Raw genomic sequence first — 13,941 nt, forward strand, 5'->3', positions numbered from 1 at the left:
CTCTGAGTTCTTGTCATATTTTATTACCATTTTATAAATTATAGCAAATAAACGGTGATAATGTGAGAAATGTTGAAGGTGTCTGAGTAAATTTTGGTTTGACTGTATTTTTAACTTCTACAGTGAAGAATATGCAGCGTTATTTTACATTTGATTATTCTGGACACCTTCAAACTTGAAAATAACTTAAAATGTGTAAATAGCACAAATAAACAAATATAAAACAAACATTCAAATTAAACTATTTCAAACAGAGCCCACTGGTACAACCTGCACTAGGGCCCCGCAAACCCCAGCTACGGCCCTGGAACCAGCATTAACTTCTTGAGCAGTTTGAGCCACAGTAGCACGTCTGTTGGATTGGACCACACAGGCCACCCACGACCCTGTCGCCGGTTCTCCACTGTTCCTTCCTTTGACCACTTTTTATAGATACTGACCACTGCAGGCTGGGAACACCCCACAAGAACTGCAGTTTTGGAGATACTCTGACCCAGTCGTCTAGCCATCACAATTTGGCCCTTGTCAAATTCGCTCAAATCCTTGATCCTTGAGCTCAAACGCTTGACCATTTGTTCTGCTTCTAACACATCAACTTTGAGGACAAAATGTTCACTTGCTGCCTAATATATCCCACCCACTAACAGGTGCCGTGATGAAGAGATAATCAGTGTTATTCACTTCACCTGTCATTGGTCATAATGTGCCTGATCGGTGTATTTATATGATTAAATTTTTGAAGTAATTGATTTATTAGATTTAAGAAAATAAATATATTTATAATGAAATATTTTATTGTAATTTAAAATAAAACCATATGTATTATTTGTTTTATTATTTTCTTTTTAATAGTATTTCAGCAAATATATGTACAGTAAAAATTTAAATGTATATGAGTGACACAGTGAGCTGTTACAAATATGCAAAAAAATCCTAACACTGTCATATGGAGAAAAAGTAAATAAACACACACACACACACACATCCCAAATGCAATTTCCCAAATCCAGTTATCCAGAAATATTCATGGCTGGTTAAAAAAAAAAAAAAAAAAATTATCAGTTCACTCGCCATTGGCAGGTAAGTCCATAAAGGTAATTCTGGCCCCTGATCCTGCTTGTCCCGAGAAGGGTTCTCAAACCTACGCTCTATAATAAGACTGAGAAGATAGACAGGGGAACAGAATGAAGAGATGAGGCGCAGGAGGGAGACAGAGAGAGAAAGGCACAGAGGTTTGGGGGATGAGTGTAAGCTGGCAGCATTTTCAGAGCTCTGGCAAACAAGCTGAGCAGAATTCCATCAGAGTCAGGCCTGCCCAGAGACTCCACTTATCTATAGAGAGCAGGTGTGTGTTTGTGTGTGTGTCTGAAAGCATGAGGCATGAGGTATGAGTCAACAGGGAGTGTGCTGTTCCCTTTGAGCCACAGCTTGGCGAGGAGAGCAGAGCAGAGCAGACAAAATGTTTTTTAATGTTTGGTAATCAGGCAGTCAAGTTTTCATCAAGTTTTCTCTCATAGCTTAGCAAAATATTTCCATGTGAAATGAGCTGCAATGTTCATCTAGAGTGCATCTATCCTCCACCGCATAGACATGCGCTCACCCTAACGCACATATTTTCTCTCTTATATGCACAACTAAAGCACATTGTCTTTGCTTTGATGTTCACTGCACTTAGAATGGCAGATCATAAGAATAAGATGCAGAACGTCACTGCAGCTTAGTCTTCTAACTGATAACTGAAATACAATATAATTGATTATATATTTTAATTAGATTATACATCTCAATTTTATTTATTAAATTCAAAGAAACTATTAAAATGACTGTTAACAATGCAAAACTGGCACATCTATTGTATAAAAACAACAACTAATTAACACTCTTGATCTCCTGATTTAGTTTTAGTAATGCTGTTTGCTTAAAAATAACTTAAAGTACTAAACTAATTTTATAAAGTTATTTTCCCTTTAAATTGTTCTGTTATGTTTATCTGATTTATTCAAAGGAGATGTATTGTAGTATATGTATTCAGTATTGTATTTAGTCGTGCTTTACATAGGGGACCCAAAAATACATTGCCATTCAAACTTTGAAATTTGTAAGATTTATTCTAATGTCTTTGAAAGTCTTTTATGCTCACAGAAGCTGCATTTATTTGATCAAAAATACAGTACAAGCAGTAATATTGTGAAATATTATTACAATTTGAAATAACTTTTATTTGCATATATTTACTATTTATTCCTTTGATGGCAAAGCTGAATTTTCAGCATCATTACTCCAGTCTTCAGTGTCACATGACCCTCAATGCTGCTCAAGAAAAATTTCTTATATCATCAACGTTCAAAACAGTTGCACTGCTTAATATTTTAGTGTTCAGAAGAACAGTTAAAAAAGAACAGCATATTTTAAGTCTTTACTGTCATTTTATGCGCCATTAATGACATTATGTAATGCAACCTTGCCCTAAAATTTAAAAGGCTTTATAAATAATAAAAATTTTCAGTAACATTAAGTAGAAATTTTGTTTCAATTCTCATAAGGTTAAGAGAAGTCATAAATGTTTTTTTTTTAGCTGTTGGAGCATGAGAGTTAATTAAAAGTAATTTATACAGCACTTAACAGAACAGAATGTATAGTAAGAGCTGAAGGCTACAGGTTCTGCTGCAGTCTGATGGGAAGGCCGACAGCAGCGGCTCATCTGCATACTGTAGAGCAGAAATGTGCTTTCTTTGTCTTGTAGAGTCAGGCCAGGGGCTGTAGACACTTCTGCACTGCTAATTTTTACGTAATGTAAATGCTGAACAATGTTGGACTCACTTCTGAGTTGAACTCTTTTCTGAGTAGAGAATTCTGTACATTCTGCTGGTAGTTTTTATTGCACATTTGCTGTATTGTCAGAAGGCATTGATTTGATTGCCATCTTTACCCCTACGCCCCTTTCTTGGCAAAAGTTGTAATATAATCCATCATACCAAATCAAATCAATAAGGCATGAAAATATTTCTCCATTTTTTTGTGTGTGTGGTTTAGTTTTCCTGACAGTAAAACTGTCTGAACTAAGTCCAAGGTTGAATAATTTGAGCTCAGCCTTCTGCTGCTCAGGTGTCAGTGTTTGAACATTTCACCCATCATTCTGTCAGAGACCAAGAAGATTTTTACATTCCTAAATTTTCATGCCAGGGCCTCTTATAAAATTGGCAAAGCAGTCCATCCGGTGTTTTCACCATTCAAATATTTCTCAATTTTATCTGACTTATTTCTTTCCCCATTACAGAAAAGCCACATGAATTTCACATGTAGACAACATGTGCAACATAATAGTACACATGTGGGAATTATGTTACCAATGTGTGGATTACATGTGAAAAAAATGTTTCCACATGTTATAATATTACATTTATATAATTATAAATGTAACAAATACTGTGCATTTTCAGCTTCACTGTACTCTGGTATTATGTTTTGGCTTTTAGTTTGTTCCCGTTTCCTGTTTCCCATCCTGTGGTTGTAGTCCCTTGTCGCTTTCTTTGTTAATTAGTTAGTTGACATTTACTTTAGTTACAAAGTTACTTATAGTTGGTAAAATATCTAAAGTGGACTATCAGAAGAAATGTTACCAAAGTATTGCTTTTGAGTTGGATCATGTTTACTAAGTTTTTAAAGTTCATACTACAGATCTATATTATTTATCAGTTATACGTGCAGGGGCGGTTCTAGGGTGAGTGGATATCTGGGACTTAGCCCAGAGACATTCATATATTTGTCAGAATACACAGGATACACTTAAAAATAAAAAATTTCAAAAACAACTTTATCAAATTGAATTTTAAAATAGAAAAATCATAATACCAGTAAATCTAAGAAATTGCATTAATAATGTTATGAGATTGAAGTTTTAAATAGAAAAAGCAGAATACCAGTAGGTGGCGGAAAGCCACTGTCATACTGAGTGAGTTGTTAAGTCATTTATTCAATTGATTCTTTCAAAACGGCTGTTTCATGTAGGAACGAAGTAAGAAACTTCAATATAAATCACTCAATATTTATTTCTTGTTTATTGAATTGTTGCCCTGACACGAAGAAAAATCTGCCACAGAACACTCTATTTCTTTAATTTTTTTACTAAATTTGATTGGTATGTGTTGCGGGTTTGTTGTACAGACATTATTCCACATAGAAATGTTTTGTTTTATTGATTAGTCTATTTCTTGGATTGATTGGTCTGTTTGTAGCTTTTGGTTAGATTGTTTTTATATATTTTCTTTATTGTTTTATTGTAAAGTTGAACAGTCCATTGAAATGTCCATATTGCTTGTTTCATTAATTCATTAATAAAAGGGCAGGGACCTGGTTCTATCCATTGGTTGTGGATTGGATTTTTATATTTTTTACCAGAAGATGGAGAAAAAAAAAATGGAGATGGAGAAATAAAAAAAAAAAAGTGAAAATATATATATATTTATTTTTGACATAACATAGATACACTTTCACTATATTCTCTCATTTATATATCGCATTGAGAACATAGATACATTTTCATTTTATGGTGACTTAGTTTTATTTTTGACTTTCTTTGGGTATTCTTTGTCTATTTTTCCTTATTTTTTATTAATGTTTTACAGGATGTATTTATACTGTATAAAATTCAATTTCTCTAAAGCTAAACCCATGTTTGTTTACATTTTTATGTTATAAATTTGGTGATTTCAGCAGTCAGCTCTTCCTGTTGTTCCAACCCCATCCCAAACTACAACCGTAACTATTTCATGAACTGGGCATTTTGTGTGAATCTTTACAATTGGATTCATATGAAAATGTGTGATATTTTGAAAAAAAGTAAGCATGAAGGTCCATTCCTAAACTTAACCCTCGGCGGGTTAAGAGCAGATTTTACAAATACAGTACATAAGAACACAGAATGCAAAATAGTTACAATTGTCCATTCTCCATGTGATCTAAAGAACTTGATACATTTTCCCTGTCTTCATATGTCTTTGTTTTGGTAGATTATGCAGTTTGGTATTGGTTGGATAGTGAATGCACAGAAGGAGGAAGTGTTGAAATCCATAATTGCGGATTTGAGTACACTAGCTCCAAGACATAAAGAACACGTGAACCTCCCTGAAGAGTCCCCTCTGATCCTTCCATTACAGGCCTGAGGCTCAGCAGAAGTGCTCTAACTTATTTACAGTGCACTCAAGATTGTTTCTTTTTGGGAGAGTTTGAGTGAGACTGGAGGGTTTCAACCAAATACTGTATATGTTTGTTCCCCTTTGGGTCTTTATTATCAGGTCGAGTTCTGGGTCTTATTGTCTCCACACAGCAGCATGTTTCCCAGAGCCTGTAAATGGCTGATCAAAACACACCACTCCACACTGCTCACATTCTCAGGTCTGAAACGTTCCGTGCTGTTCGACTGCAGTCTTGGAATGCCAAGTGGCCAATCAAATTAGAGGACCAGAACTAACTGTTATAGAAAACTATGAAGGCACTGCATTGCACTACCCTGTGTCATATTTGTTGGATGAAATCCAATACTTGCTTCTTAATTTTTGCTATTTCCAAAAATAGTGTCACATCATACTTTCTCACAAAATATGATGTCCATTTGTATATTAAAGAAGTCTTGTATTATGCCTTAATCAGCATAAAAACTACTACAAAAACATGATTCCAGTCAGCCAGGTTACAGGTTTGTTCTCATCCGATTTATACTTATTTGTTATACTTAAACTTATTTCAATATTATAATTATGGCCAGTGATAGAAAAAAAAGGCAAACATGTCCCAGATGTTTTCTGCGAGATCGGTGGGTGTTTTACTACATCTAAACAATAACAGAAAATTACAGATTTTGTGGAAGAAAAAGCATATTTGTTTATAAACTTTTTGTAAGTTAACAGATTGTAAGTTAAATTATACATTTTGAATATTTCTTTTTTGTCATTAAAACCTAAACTTTTGACATTTTACTGCTTTCATTTTGATAAGTGCATTAAAGCTGATGTGATGGAAATTTATGAACTCAGCATCATTAAATTAGGTAACATAGGCCTTTTTTGCAAATAAGCAGTTTTGTTAAAGATGCAGAGCTTTATCTTTCAAAATAAATGAATAAAAACTGTTTTTTTCGGACAGGTCTGTAGTTCTGCTTAAGCGCTGTGCTTTTCTGCAGCAGTTACAACCTTGTTACAGCCTTGTGATTAATCACTTTAATCATATTTTTCTTAGCTACGTGTCTAAGTGTCTGCTCAAAGTTAGTGCAGCTGCTACTATTAAATGAGACTGCATGCCGCAGTCATACAGAACAATGTCCAGAGATATATATCCTCACAGCAGATTGTGTGAGTGTGTGTTTGAGTGTGCATGTTCAGTGGAGTGGCTCTGCTCACACCATTCCTCTGTGGACCGGCAGTTTGTCAGCAGCATGGTAACGGGGTCATGCTCTGAAAATGGGCATCGATTGGATGTGCTCTGTGGTCACGCTACGCTGAGTGTCAAACACATATTCACACATACACAAAACACACAGCAGTAGACACACAACAAACATAAACTCAAGCGGCACAGAAATAAAAAATAGATATTTGCCAGTTTTGGACTTTTGTGCTAACGAACATCACAGTATGTATTTATCAGTGTGGCTCCCTGGTACCTTGTAAACAAGACTCTGTGCCCTGGTGGAGTGATAACGGCTTATGCATCCCAGTGTTGGGGAAGCAATTTTGAAACTGTAGCTTGTTGAAATACAAGCTACTAATAATTTGGCTAGCATCAAGCAACTCTTCTACACTGCAAGCTGCTAATAAAATATATTGAAATATCAATATAAAATATGAATAACTTTATTGATGCAATTGGGGTTATTTATTTCACTGTGGAAAATAAAGTTTCCTTTTTTTTTTTTGTGATGCCAGAGATTAACCTTTTTGGGGTCCCCAAAGAACTTTTCAGTAAGCAGTTCTTAAAATATTAATTTGATTAGAGTGTGCATCAATCTGCACTTTCAATTCTAAATGCTAATATTAGACCATCCTGGTATCTTTAGCATACTCATTTTTATGATTTGGGACAGACTTATTCTGTTTTCGAATACTATTTAGGACAGATAGTATACAAGTTTGAAAGAACATTTTAACAATTTTTTTCCAATCTGAAGAACATTTTGTGAAATAGAAATGTTCCACTGATGTTAAAAGTTGATGTTAAAGGTATACAAGTGTAGGGTGAACACAGTTACAAATAGGCCATTCTTTATCAATAATAAATAAAAAAAAAGATTCATTTATGGGACATACAACTTATTTTTCTAATTTGCAACATTATTCTTTTTTTCTTTTTTTTTTTTTAAAGAAAGTTTTCACAGATATTATATAAGTATGATCAGGGTTTAAAATTAACACCCGCTAAATGGGTAAAAATCAGCTGTGGCGGGTAATGCTATCATATCACTAGCCAATTTGGCAGGTTACTTTTCATAAGTAATGTTCACTCATAAAATTCTTAGGGAAGTTCATGCAAGCCAAATCTGTGCAGGTTTACTGCAAATACTGAACTTGTAAGACATCATGACATTATCGAGAATATTGCAAAAAAACAAACAAAATACCTACAGAGTGCACCATAAGCGACTATGCATTTAGAGTGTGTTCTTTCACTCCATGATTTAGTCAATTAATATGCATTAAGAATGATCGCATAATTCAAGATAAGGGGGCAGAAAATATATATATTTATATAATTTCATATAGTTAATCAATATCACACGAAGTGCCGTTTTAAAAAATAAAAAAATGACATGGTTACAAATGTGATATTGATTTTATACATCAATAAGCAATCAGTTAATATCAAGAGACTTACGTTTTAGACACCATATTGGCCAACAAAATCATTCCAAACACAGCCACAGCTCTGTTCTGTGTCTCTGAGCATCATGGCGGTGTTTCGTTCCTGAATGAATCAATCGTTTAAATGATTCAGTTCAATAGCAATGAATCGCTTAACAGGTTTAAATTGTTTTAAATTTACATTTAAAGTATCGTTTCATTTTTCTAATAATTTCAAATATCAGTATTTAACATTTTATGTTTAAAATATCAAAACATTATTTATGCATTTGTGACTGCAGTTTAAAGCATTCCATGTCCCTCTAAGCTGCATTAACATGTGTAAATACATCTAAATGCCACTTCATATGCAACTTATGCAAATATAAATTTTGTTGATACTGATTTCATTTGTTCAGTAACAGCCTGAATGTATTATTATTATAACTGACTGATTAAATGTAAGAATTTGACTCAAAAGATGATGTACACTTTTAGAAAAAATGCCTCTATACAGGTAAAAATCCCTATAAAAGGTATAAATCAATTTAAACTTATTGGAAACGATTCATTTCTATCACTGCTGTGAACTGATCACACATAATATGAAATAAATCAAAAACTTTAGAAGTCAGCTGTCCACGGTAGTCCTTATGTTATCAGCACAATAACACAAAATGTAATCTAATTATCGTTATCAATAAAATTCCAGAAAATATTGAGATTTTATTTTTTGTCAATATCGCACACCCCTAGTACTGACATAAAATTATTTGCAGTGGTCACTTTGGCACGTCCAGTGTAGACAGCCTCAAGCTGTTGGCTTATTTGTTTTATTTATTTATTATTTTTTCGGCTAGTAGAAGTTATGAATGGCCGGTAAAATTTAGTAGGCAAATTGGCTTGTGAGTGAAAGTTAATTTCAATCCCTGAGTATAATATTTATTATACTACTAATAATAGTAAAAGTATAATAATAATAAATCACAAACATTAAGTAAATAATAAATATTGCAGTATTATATTGCAACAAAAAGAAGGCCAACCGGGCATCTACACAGTTAAATGAATTGGCTAAATGATTCACTAAACTGAACAGAACTTCTCAGTGCAGAAGAGATATTTTAGTTTCTTACCTATTGCTTTCTCGCTTAACAGCTGTGTTTGTAATAGCAATGTTACAAAAATACCTGTGGAAAAAATTTGGGAAAAGCTACTCTGTTTTAAAAACAGCAGAGCTACTGTTAAAATACTGAAAAATGAAGTTAAGTTAGGAAGCATTGCTACTTTTAGCTGTTCTCCCAACACTGTTATGCACAAGCAGACTGCAGTAAGGGAAATCAGGGCAAATGACCTGCTACACGGAACAAAGGCTGTTTAAGGACATGTCAGTGTCCATCACTCACATACGCTAGCCAGAAGCCATATAACAGCAGATGAGACACATACATACAGAGACAGAACAAGACAGGCAGATACAGACCAGAAATGAGCATTAGAGGGTGGAGGGGTGAAGAAAGTTACTAAGATAAGTTGCCTTACTACAGTGACAGGTTACATTTCTGTCCAATGAAATCCAAAGGTGGGGTTATAAAGTCGCTGTAGGCAATGCATGGCTCCTTAATTAAAAGTTGCCACTGTGTGTGTTCAGTGAGTGTGTGTGTGTAGTTTGAAAGGGCTTGCTAGGCTTTCTAATTAGCCTAGGCCAGATAAAAGCCAAAATACCTGCTCCCAGTGACATTCAGACTCTCTCTCTGTCTCTCTCTCTATTCCTCTTTGAATATGTCAGTGTAATTACGGTTCCTGTGATCTGTCTGACAGCTGTTTAATGTCAGGGAATCAAGAGGGGAAAGGTCATCCTCTTTGTAAAGTGTGTGTGTGTGTGTGTGTGTGTGTGTGTGTGTGTGTGTGTGTGTGTGTGTGTGTGTATGTTTGTGTGCGCACATGTAAGTGTGTTTCTTTTTCATTAAGCACTGAAATCCTCCTTCTATTGCCTGATACCTTTTGCACTTGTAATTGTGCATAAATTTGGATCACATTTGAGGATGGTGTTGTCTAGGAAACAAAATAACAAAGAAAGATTGATTCTTCTGCCCCCTAATTATTAGACACTTGACACAGCGATGTGAAGAGGTTCACTTACCAACTGATCCCCATCATGTTTCCAACCCCAGTATTGTGCTATTAGCAAGGTTTCTCTAACTTTTCTGAATCAGGTACCCCTTTCATTACCCCCACACACTAATCGCAAATAATAATCTAAATTTCTATCTTTGCAATCCTGCATACTCAACTAGCGTTATGTAATTTTTTTACATAAAAAAATTGAGTACATGGACATGAGGACCAGGACAAAGATTTTAAAGGTGAGCCTTTCTTCAGGCCTGATGAGTTTGCTGTACCATGAAGGACCTTAATAGGACCACTTTAACACAGGGCTCCAGACAACATTCCTATATTTGTGCCATAGAGATACAGTTTTTGAGATTCATTACAACCAGCAGCTTTTATTAATAACCAAATGGCACTAAACTGACATTGTGGTCACATTTTGGACCAATTAATTTCCATTGCCAAATTTTTGAAACCTCACCACAAAGTTATGTATTTTTGGTTTTTGTTCCTTACTGATCCGTTTCTTATTTTTTTTTATTTCATGCAGTGTGTGTTCGCATGAATGTCTGTTGGATGTGGTGCATGCTTTTCCTCTTTCATTCCCCAGAGGGCAGTGTGACACTTGTGAGGACTAGAGATCTTTCTGGGCAACGTGTCAGTGAGTTTGTGTGTGTGTTTCTGAGAGAGAGATAAAGAAAGAGGCTTTTTCACTGCCTCATTTCACCAGCTGTCTAATTAAATGACTGATTTCTCTGGAGTATATTACACTGTGAAACCATCATACACCTATAACACTGAGTCACACCCTTTTCATATTTATGACCATGTTTATGCAGTTTACACACTCTAAATGATGTATGTATGCGTGTGTGTGTGTGTGTGTGTGTGTGTGTGTGTGTGTGTGTGTGTGTGTGTGTGTGTGTGTGTGTGTGTGTGTGTGTGTGTGTGTGTGTGTGGTTATGTGTGGCAGACAGATCCTGCTGTATCAGGAGGCTAATTAAAGCTGTTGTCCTGCCCTGCTCAAGAAATAAGAAGGTGAAGGAAAGGTCATTCACAGCGGTGAATTTTTACTGAATCGATACAAAGACCTTTCAGCACTGGGACCCTCAAACTGGAGTTGAGCTTATCTACAGCCTAATATAAAACAGGACAGCTTTGGTCCCATAAAACCTACTGAAAGGGTTAGATCACCCCAATTTTTTTCTTTTGACATAATTTTCTCACCCTTATGTATTTCCAAACCTATTTGACTTTCTTTTTTCTTTTTCTTTTTTTTTTCTGTGGAACACAAAAGGAGATATTCTGAACAATGTCCATGCTGCACTTTTCCATTAAAACAGGTATACAGCAGAATTTGCTGTGCTTGCTACATGTATCTGACATTACATTCAGTTTGCACTTAAGTATATATTTTAAAGTATATTATTTCTGTAATAAATATTATTAAAAAAAATATGCCAAAGTGTACTTTTTTTACAAGGGGTATACAGTATGTTAATGTACACTAGTATTCCATATTGTATACACCTGTAGACAATCCCTACATTTCCCTATAGAGTTTCCCTAGCACTGAACACAGCCCTGCACAACTATCAGTGCAGGTGAAGCTACTTTGAAAATGTTGAATGCAAGGCTACAAGCAAACTTAGACGACTAGCCAGTTTTCATTGTGGTTTATGAAGCTGCTTATCAGAAACAGCTAACTACTGAAGCAACTCAGCGAGGCGATGCTTCTTATGCATGATATGGTTAGACTGAGATTCCCAAAGCTACTTGAGAGCAGGGATATTCTCGGAGAGTGCTCTTGATACACTTGTTCAGCTGTGCCTTTGCTCGCTCCGTGTACTTTGTGCACTCATTCGGTTGTTAACTGTGCGCTCAACAGCACCTCTACACACTGAACTGATCCCATATTGTATAATGTGCATGCCATAAAAACAGAGATGCATGTTTTTTTCATGTTATGCCAACGCTTGCTGGAAAAAGACTGTTACATTCTTGCACTGTACAACTAACCACCATAACTGTTTTACTATTCTACCACATTTTGGATTCTGTGTAAACGTGAAATGCCCAAACTTTTTACTATGAAAGGCCATAAGTAATACTTGATTTAGGCCTGGGCTAAAAGTAAATGATGCATAATATCCAACAATATTATATAAAAATTTATATTTTTAACACATTCACTTATAATATCTACTAGGGATTTCAGGGATTGGGATCAGGGCTTATTAAGCACTTTTTTTAACTGATTGGTATCGGCTTCCCTAAGCCCGATCCTTATTTTATGTCAGCTGTCATGCAGTAGGTGGCAGTTAGCACCTTTAAGTAGGTTTGCCAACTGCCATTAAAAGGAAAAGAAGATGCTCAAATGTGCTTGACATGTGAGAGACAATGAGGTCTGTCCTAGCGCCTTAGGCTAACCACACACTTAAAGATTTTAAGGCTGAGTTTAAGCCCAATTTACACCACCGAATGATGGTGGGGGTGGCCCGATTCGAGGCTTGTCGCAAAAAATCCTTGTGTGGTGTCATTACGATTATTTAACTGCTCCTGACTGAGACAAGTGTCATGTTTTATATGTAAGAATCTTGATCAGGCTGCCTCTGATGTGATACCCGCAATAGCCAATAACTGCGTCCCAAATGACGCACTACACACCTTGCACTTATACACTATGTATGTACACTTTAAATTAAAAATTAAATTTAAATTAAATTTATGCATTTAGCAGACGCTTTTATCCAAAGCGACTTACAGTGCATTCAGGCTATCAATTTTTACCTATCATGTGTTCCCAGAGAATCGAACCCCCAACCTTGCGCTTGTTAACGCAACGCTCTACCACTTGAGCTACAGGAACAGTTACACTTTGTATATACACTAATGTGTCAGACCGGAAACGCAAGCTCATGCAAAAAAATTTCACATTTCGCTGCATTCCAAAGTTCGAGTTTGGTGAACTCTGACCTGTGAATCTGCATCACATGAAGACGTGTGACCAGTAGAAGAGCGATACGTCACTGCGTGACCTCTCTGTACAGAAATTCAAAAATGGAGGAAGCGCTTATTTTAGCCATAGCACAGCGTCAGATTTTATAAATCCAATAACAAACAGTAAAACTGTGAAAATTATTACAATTTAAAATGTTTTCTAATTAAAGTAGATGTAGTTTCCTGTAACTTTAAAATATTGCGGTTTGAGGTTAAAAAAAACACATTATTTTCCACATAATGTACATTATTGTTGCTCCTCTATGCCCCACCTTTCTGAAATGCATCAATTTTTACAAAGCTCATCATTCTGAAAAGCGAGGTGTACTGTCACAAATCCTGTCCATGAACTTCAGACTGTTACACATCACCCTGGACTACATTTCCCATGCTCCATTGCACTAATTACAAGTTCACCTGAAACCAGTCACGCACAGCTGCTACCAATAACACAGTATATAAATCAGTCTCACACCACAATTCACTGCTGAGTATTGTTTGTGTTTATCCCTCAGTCAGTGATAGCACTTTACGGAGCCATTCCTTGTTTTCATAGTTTAATCTTGTTTATTGCCGGAGTCATTTGTGTCTTGATAACCCCTCTCGTCTCGCCCTGTTTGGATACTACTTACCCCTCGCCTGGACCATAGCCTGTGTTTCAGATTTACCCTTTGGATTACCCTGTTTGGATATTGTTTGCTGGAATTCGACCACGCCTGTTCACTGGACTACTCTTATGTCTTGCCCTCAAAATGCCTGTTTGTCCTGGTGTGACTCGCACCTGTTTTGACCACGCCCTTAAATAAAGCTTGCACATGGATCCGCACCCTCACGTCTCGTCGGCTCTGTTACAGGTACACTGATTGGCCGGCTATCTAGTGCGTTGTGATTGGCTGAATACTTCAAGTGTATGACGGAAATGTTACGCCCCTTACCATACTGTGATGCTGTATCCCAGTGCGACAAGACGAAAACAATAAAACCCATTATAAACAAG

This window comes from Cyprinus carpio, chromosome A20, assembly GCF_018340385.1.
Source record: "Cyprinus carpio isolate SPL01 chromosome A20, ASM1834038v1, whole genome shotgun sequence".
In the NCBI taxonomy this organism is placed as follows: domain Eukaryota; kingdom Metazoa; phylum Chordata; class Actinopteri; order Cypriniformes; family Cyprinidae; genus Cyprinus; species Cyprinus carpio.